General features: G+C 41.4%; 1 pseudogene; it reads right to left on the minus strand.

Moving 5' to 3' along the window:
• Positions 1 to 946: 946 nt before the first annotated feature.
• On the minus strand, positions 947 to 4,641 carry LOC119508070 (annotated as a pseudogene).
• Positions 4,642 to 9,026: the final 4,385 nt, after the last annotated feature.

The raw sequence follows: 9,026 nt of genomic DNA on the forward strand, positions 1-9,026 counted from the left end.
GGAATGCTCATATCCTTTACTTTTTGTTAGTTTCCATCACAGTTATTCTGTGGTGTGTGACACAGACTAGATAGTTCATTAAGACTGATTGACCAAATGTAGTGTATTTGTTAGGGGTTTCTAGGGAAACAGATTCAACAAGAGATATCTGTAAATATAAGATTTATAAAAGTTTCTCATGCAACTGTGGGTATGCATGAGTCCAAATTCCGGAGGCAGGCAGCAGACTGGCAACTCTGATAAACATGTCTGATGAACTCCTTAGGGAATGAACTGGCAACTTCATTGAACTCCTCAGGAAATGCTCTGCTGGTCAGCCAAAGAAGAGGTGAGGGTCCTCTATCTGTCTCACTTAATAGTCTTCAACTGATTGTATTAAATCCAGCTGATTGCCTTCTCTCATAGTGGAAGACACACCCTTCATTGATGCAATCATTCACAGATGCAGATAATTGAATGATGATTTAATGAACCAGAACTTTGGTTTATTAACCAGAATTCTGGTTTATTAACCAGCCACAAATGTTCTTGCAGTAATGGTTAGGCCAATGCTTCCTTGACCAGACACTTGGGTAACATGACCTGGCCAAGTTGACACATGAACTTAACCATCACAGTCCACCTTTTGTCAACTTGGCAATTATACACATCACCTTAAACCATACTTTATCTCTAAGTAGAGAACAATAACAGACATATATTTTGCCTAACAATATTCTGCTGTCCTGTGTACAGCAGGAAACACACTAAATCTCTCCAGAATAGGGTGCAAATCCTTGTTTGACATTGACTCTTAAATAGATTTCCTTTAACTTAAATACCGCAAAATGAACAATACAGCTTATGTCATATAATAAGGGAATAAGACAGAAAAAAGCAAAGATATTTGCTTTATAGACAAATACAAACATACTCATGACAAAACAAGGAGGAAATATTCATGCCATTAGAGTCCTCATTTCTGTAACTGGTCACATGGCCATAGTTCATATTTATCACTACCTTCCTCCACTACCCATTCCATGTTCCCTTTACCCTCAGCAAGCACTTCAGCTGGCCATGGTACTTTGCCTGGTGGAATGACCCAAACCTTCATTCCTGAAGTTTCTTGGCCATTGGTAGTCCTGCCTGGATTGGGTTGTTGCAGTTTTCCATTGACTTTAATCACAGGGCATGGTAGTACTAAGAGATGCCCTAGGGGAATTCTGGTATTCCAGGAAAACTTTTCTTTACCTCCATCATGTAGTTGCATTGCTATTTCCCCTTGATAGTCAGGATCAATTATCCCAGCAAGTATAGTAATCCCCTTCCTTGCCTGTTGATTCAGAGGCATAAGAAGCCCAAAGTGGCCAGGTGGCAGTCTTAACTTCCAGTTCAATGGAATTATTGTTGTTTCCTGGTGAAAGCACTTCTCCCTTTGGAACAAAGACTTGTAAACCAATAGAGCTTAAGCTTGCAGGGACAGGAAGCAAAATTTTTCCTAGTGGGTCACTAGGAGTGATAGTTAGTGGTGCCGCTCCTGTTTCCACCCCTTGATTCCTGGATCTGTGAATCCTGGCTATGGGAGAAGCAGCAGCATAGAGTGAATGCTGATTCAGAGCATACACAGCCTCCTGGAGAAAACTGCCCCAGCCCTGAAACGTATTGCCACCTAGTCGGTGCCCTAGTTGAGCCTTCAACACGCCATTCCACCATTCTATTAACCCAGCTGCCTATGGATGATGGAGAACATGATAAGACCAGAGAATTCCATGAGCATGTGTCCATTCCCTCACTTAATTTGCTGTGAAGTGGGTTCCTTGGTCAGAAGCAATGCTGTGTGGAATACCATGATGGTGGATAAGGAATTCTGTAAGTCCATGGGAAAAGCATTTTGTGAAGGGTAGGCAAAACTATATCTGCAGCATGTATCTATTCCATTAAGAACAAATTGCTGCCCCTTCCATGATAGAAGTGGTCCAATGTAATCATCCTGCCACCAGGGAGTGGCTGATCACCTCAGGGAATGGTGCCATATTGGGAACTGAGTGTGGGTCTCTGCTGCTGGCAGATTAGGCACTCAGCAGTGGCTGTGGCCAGGTCAGCCTTGGTGAGTGGAAGTCCATGTTGCTGAGCCCATGCATAACCTCCATCCCTACCACCATGACCACTTTTTTCATGAGATCATTGGAGAATGAGGAGTGGCTGGGGAAAGAGGCTGACTGGTATCCACCAAATGGATGATATTATCCACTTGAATATTAAAATAATCTTCTGCTGAAGTCACCCTCTGGTAAGCATTCACATGGGAAACACATATCTTCATGTTTTTTGCCTAGTCAGAAAGGTCTATCCACATACCTTTTCCCCAGACATCTTTGTCACCAATTTTCCAATTATGTTCCCTCCAAGTCCCTTACCATCCAGCCAAACCATTAGCAACAGCCCATGAATCAGTATACAAATGCACCTTGGGCTGGCTCTCCTTCCAAGCAAAGTGAACAACCAGGTGCACTGCTCAAAGTACTGCCCACTGGGAGGATTTCCCCTCACCACTCTCTTTCAGAGACAATCCAGAAAGGGGCTGCAGTGCTACAGCTGTCCACATTCAGGTGTTGCCTGCATATCATGTAGAACCATCTGTAAATCAGGCCTGAGTTTTTCTTCCTCAGTCAACTGATTATAAGGAACTCCCAAACATGCCATAGCTGTGGGCTGGGAAAGAAAAGGTAAGGTGGCAGGAGTGTAGGCCATGGGAATTTGGGCCACTTCCTCATGTAACTTGTGCCTTTAAGTCCTGCTCAAGCTCTATTCTCACATATGCCATTTCCATTTTATGACGGAATGCTGCTGTGCGCACCCACCTTTATGGCTTGGTGGGTCAGATAACACCCAGCTCATGATAGGTAACTCAGGTATCATGGTAACTTAATGGCCCATGGTTAAGCATTCTGTCTCTGTTAAGGCCCAGTAGCAGGCCAACAGCTGTTTCTCACATGGAGAGTATTTATCTGCAAAAAATGTTAAAGCTTTACCCAAAAATCCTAAGGGCCTGCATTGTAATTCCTCTATAGGAGCCTGCCAAATTCTCCAAACAGCATCTCTGTTTGCCACTGACACTTCCAGCATCATTGGATCAGCTGGATCATATGGTCCAAGTGGCAGAGCAGCTTGCACAAAAGCCTGGACCTGTCACAGAGCCTCATCTTGTTCCAGTCTCCATTCAAAACTAGAAGTTTTCTGGTCACTTGGTAAATGGTCCAGAGTAGCATACCCAAATGAGGAATATATAGTCTCCAAAATCCAAAGAGGCTAAATTAGTGTTGTGCCTCATTTTTGGTTGTAGGAGGGGCCAGATGCAACAACTTATCCTCCACCTTAGAAGGTATATCTCAACATGCTTCATACCACTGAACACTTAGAAATTTTACTGAGGTGGAAGGCCCCTGTACTTTTGTTGGATTTATCTCCAATCCTCTGAAATGCAAATAACTTACCAACAAATCTAGAGTAGTTGCTACTTCTTGCTCACTAGGTACAATCAACATGATATTATCAATATAATGGACCAGTGTGATGTCTTGTGGGAGGGAGAAATGATCAAGATCCCAGTGGACAATATTACGACATAGGGCTGGAAAGTTGATATACCCTTGAGGTAGCAAAGAGAATGTAAACTTCTGGCCTTGCCAGCTGCATGCAAACTGTTTCTGGTGGTCCTTACTAACAGCTTTTGAGAAAATAAAGCATTTTCCAACTCACACCATGGACAGTCAGTGCCATCTTGATTATTGGTAATGGAGTCATCAGTGCCTTTGAATATAATCAGAATAGAAAACCAATTGTAAAAGCCCATTTTAAGATTCTGTTTCTCAAGAACCACCCCACTCTTGGTACCAAGTTGTATTAGAATTCTCTAGGGAAACAGATTCAACAAGAGATATCTATAAACATAAGATTTATAAAAGTGTCTAACACAACTGTGGGTATGCACAAGTCCAAATTCCATAGGGCATACCAGGTACCAGAGGATGTGTTGATTTGCTCAGGAAATGATACAACATTTGGAATAGCAGCTGCAATTGGAGTCACCACCTGGTTAAACTTATGATTATCCACTGTAATCCTCCAAGAACTATCTGCTTTCTGCACAGGCCAAAAAGGAGAGTTGAATGGGGATGTGGTGGGAATCACCACCCCTGCATCCTTCAAGTCCTTAAGAGTGGTATTAATCTCTGTAATCACTCCAGGAATCCTGTACTGCTTCTGCTTTACTATTTTGTTAGGCAGGGGCAGTTTTAGTGACTTCCATTTGGCCTTTCCCACCATAATAGCCCTCTCTCTATGAGTCAGGGAACCAATGTGAGGATTCTGCCAGTTGCTGAGTATTTCTATTCCACTAATGCACTCTGGAACTGGGGAAATAACCACAGAATGGGTCTGGGGACTCACTGGACACACTGTGAAATGGACCTGAGGTAAAAATCCATTGATCACCTGACCTTCATAAGCCCCAACTCTGACTGGTAGACCAGAATCATGTTTTGGGTCTCCTGGAATTAATGTCATTTCTGAACCAGTGTTTAATAATTCCCAAAATATCTGATCATTTCCTTTTCCCCAATGCACAGTTACTCTGGTAAAAAGGCATAGGTCCCCCTGGGGAAGGCTGGTAGGAAGAGTAACAGTATAAATTTTTGGCAGTGTAGCAATGTCCTTCTCCAAGGATACCTGGCCTTCCCCTCTTTCAAGGGGCTCTGGATCTGTAAACTCTCTCAAGTCTGGGTATTGATTAAAGGGCTGTGACTCTCTATTTTTGTAATTCAAGGCAGACTTTTGTTCACTTGTCCTAGCATTCTTCTGCTTATACAGCTCAAACAAGAATTTAGTATACTGCCTATCAATTTTACTGCTAGGTGGTACTCCATGATCTACTAGCCAACACCATAAATTTCTGTGAATCAGATTATTTTGACTGCTGCCTTGAGTCTGTTTTCCATTATGATAGGCACACCTGACTTGTCTTTGAAGAGTAACTGCTGCCACATAGCTTCTGCCTACTCAGGATCTGATTATCCCCATTGTGTTTAAGGATTCCAGCTCAGTGACAGCAGTTCCCACAGTAATATCTGACCTACAGAGAAGGGTGACTACAGAGTTCTTCAGGGATGATGGAGCTAGTCTCACAAATTTATTCCTCACAGTCCTGGTAAATGGGTGTCCTCTGGACATTCCAGGGGTGTGTGAGCAGGTCTTCCATGATAAATCCACTCTAACCTTCCAATCTCTCTAAGTCTTTGAATCCCCTCCTCTACATTATACCAGGGTAGTTCTGGAATTTTGACCTCAGGTAATGCCTGCCACCTTTTCATCCATGTTTCAGTTAACCACTCAAATAAACTGTTAATGCCCTTTCTAACCCCTCAAGCTGCAACATTGAATGCAGAATCTCTGCTTAGTGGGCCCATATCAGTAAATTCAGCCTGAGCCAACTTTGTATTCCTTCCATCATTATCCTACATCCTTAATATCCATTCCCACACATACTCCCCTGATTTCTGTATGATTTGGAAAACTCATATACTTCTTTTGGAGCATAACTTACTTCTTCATGAGTCACACTTTGTAGCTCACCCTTTGGGGCCTGTTGGGACTTTAGTCTAGTTATAGGTCTTAAGGCAAAGACTGGCGGTGGGAGTGGGTCATTAAAAGAATTATAAGTATACTTCAAGCCATTTACCTCAGGAGATTCTGTTGCAGTTTCATCTCATGAAATAGGATTAATCTCTACAGACAGAATAGTGAGCGCTGCTTCCTCAGGGAGGTGATTACAGGTTTAGCAGGCACTGAAGGGTTAATCTCTTTAGGTAGAGGTTGGATGGCAGGCTCCTCAGGGCAGACTAGATGTGGGGGGGGGGGGGCTGTTTCCTCAGGACAGACCACTACAGGTATATCTAATAAAGAATCAGCAGAATCCAGGATTCCAATGTCTTCACTAACATTATTATCAATCCATGTGTCCTCATCCCAAGTTTCAGGTTTCCATTCTTTTCCAATCAATGCCTTTACTTTAACAACAGACACTCTGTGAGTTTGAGATTTCAATTTCTGTTGTAAATCTGCTACTCACCAATGAGACTCTGGGCCTGGTTTTCAGAAATCTGAAGTCTGTTGCCACAGGAAATGATTTTCTTTCAAGACACACATAGAAACTTTTTCATCTGTCACACAGTGCTTACATTTTAAATTTGAAGCCTTAGCTTGTCCCTTGCTCTTTTTTTTTTTTTATTTTTATTGAGATTGTTCAGATACCATACAATTATCCAAAGATCCAAAGTGTACAATCAGTTGCCCCTGGTACCCTCTTACAGCTGTGCATCCATCACCACACTTAATTTTTGTTCAATTTTTAGAAACTTTTCATTACTCCAGACAAGAAATAAAGTGAAAGATGTTGGGGAAAAAAAAAAGGAAAAGAAAAGGAAACTCGAATCCTCCCGTATTCCTAACCAACCCCCCTCAATTACTGACTCGTAGTATTGCTATAGTACATTTGTTACTGTTTATGAAAGAATGTTGAAATACTACAAACTGTAGTATATAGTTTACAATAGGTATATATTTCTTCCCTATATGTCCCTCTATTGTTAACTTCTAGTTGTATTGTCATACATTTGCTCTGGTTCATGGAAGAGTTTTCTAATATTTGTACAGTTAATCATGGATATTGCCCACCATAGGATTCAGTTTTATACATTCCCATCTTTTGACCTCCAACTTTCCTTCTGATGACATATATGACCCTGAGCTTCCCGTTTCTGCCTCATTCACATGCCATTCAGCACTGTTAATTATTCTCACATCTTGCTACCTACACCTCTGTTTATTTCCAAACTTTAAGTTCATCCTAGTTGAACATTCTGCTCATGCTAAGCAACCACTAGCCTTGTCCTATATCTTGGTACCTTATATTTCATGTCTATGAGTTTACATATTATAATTAGTTCCTATCAGTGAGACCCTGCAATATTTGTCCTTATGTGTCTGGCTTATTTCACTCAGTATATTGCCCTTGAGGTTTTGACATCAACCCTTTTTTTTTAAGATGGTTTTGTTCACACCCCATACATTCCATCCTAAGTAAACAATTGATGGTTCTCTGTATGGTCACATATTTATGTGTTCACCACCTTCACCACTATCTATATAAGGACATCTACATTCCTTCCACAAGGCAGGAGAGAGAGTCAGAGAAGGTAGAGAGGGAAAAGAAAGAGGAAAAAAATGACAGCTAGGAAGTAGCAAAAGGAAAAGTAATCTTAAATCAAAGTAGGGTAAAGAGTCAGACAACACCACCAATGTCAAGTGTCTATCATGCCTCCCCTATCCCCCCTTCTTATCTGCATTTACCTTGGTATATCACCTTTGTTATATTAAAGGAAGCATAATACAATGATTCTGTTAGTCACAGTCTCTAGTTTACATTGATTGCATCCCTCCCCCAATGCCTCCCCATTTTTAACACCTTGCAAGGTTGACATTTTCTTGTTGACCTCGTAAAAGAATATATTTGTACATTTTATCACAATTGTTGAACACTAGATTTCACCAAGTTACACAGTCCCAGTCTTTATCTTTCCTCCTTTCTTCTGGTGTCTAACATGCTCCCAACATTCCTCTCTCAACCATATACATAGCTATGTTTGTTCAGTGTACTTACATTGCTGTGCTACCATCTCCCAAAATTGTATTCTGAACCACACACTCCTGTCTTCTATCACTCTGCATTGCTCCCTTTAGTATTTCCTGTAGGGCAGGTGTCTTGTTCACAAAGTCTCTCATTGTCTGTTTGTCAGAAAATATTTTGAGCTCTCCCTCATATTTGAAAGACAGCTTTGCTGGATATAGGACTCTTGGTTGGAGGTTTTTCTCTTTCAGTGTCTTAAATATATCACACCACTTCCTTCTTGCCTCCATGGTTTCTGCTGAGAGATCTGCACATAGTCTTACTAAGCTTCCTTTGTATGTGATGGATTGCTTTTCTCTTGCTGCTTTCAGGATTCTCTTTTTGTCTCTGACATTTGATAATCTAATTATTAAGTGTCTTGGAGTAGGCCTATTCAGATCTATTCTGTTTGGAGTACGCTGAACTTCTTGGATCTGTAATTTTATGCCTTTTATAAAAGATGGGAAATTTTCATTGATTAGTTCCTCTATTATTGCCTCTACCCCTTTTCCCTTCTCTTCTCCTTCTGGGACACCAATGATACATAGATTCTTGTACTTTGTTTCATCTTTAAGTTCCCAGAGATGTTGCTCATATTTTTGCATTCTTTTCTCCATCTGCTCCTTTGCATGTAGGCTTTCAGGTGTTTTTTCCTCCAGTTCTTGAGTGTTTTCTTCTGCCTCTTGATGTCTGCTGCTGTATGTTTCCATTGTGTCTTTCATCTCTTGTGTTGTGCCTTTCATTTCCTTAGAGTCTACTAGTTGTTTTTTTGAACTTTCAATTTCTGCCTTATATATGCCCAGTGTTTTCTTACAGCCTCTATCTCTTTTGTGAAATACTCTCTAAAGTTTTTGAATTGATTTAGCGTTAGTTGTTTAAATTCCTGTATCTCAGTTGAAGTGTAAGTTTGTTCCTTTGACTGGGTCATAGCTTCGTTTTTGTTAGTGTAGGTTGTAGTTTTCTGTTGTCTAGGCATCTGACCTCCTAGGCCACCCCAATCAGGTTTTCCCAGTTGAGAACAGGTTCAGGTCACAGAAGGAGGAAATATTCAGTATCTGGTTCCCTGATGGTTTTTCTTAGAGGATTAATACACCTGTGCTTTTCTGTTTGGCAGGTGCAGTCTGTCACCGCCTGTGTAAGGGGGTGTGGCCTATGGCACTCCTCCCCCATGCTTTGGGGTCTGGTTCCGGAAAGGCGGGTGGTAAAGCTGGGCCCCTCCCTTTCCTTTGGGAAGCTATGCCCCCTCCAAAGAGGTCACTGCCTATCAGGAAGTTCTTTGTTTCTTTGACTCTACTGATCAAAGTATTTTGATTTTAAAATA

The sequence above is a fragment of the Choloepus didactylus genome, chromosome 13 (genome assembly GCF_015220235.1).
Source record: "Choloepus didactylus isolate mChoDid1 chromosome 13, mChoDid1.pri, whole genome shotgun sequence".
Lineage (NCBI taxonomy): Eukaryota > Metazoa > Chordata > Mammalia > Pilosa > Megalonychidae > Choloepus > Choloepus didactylus.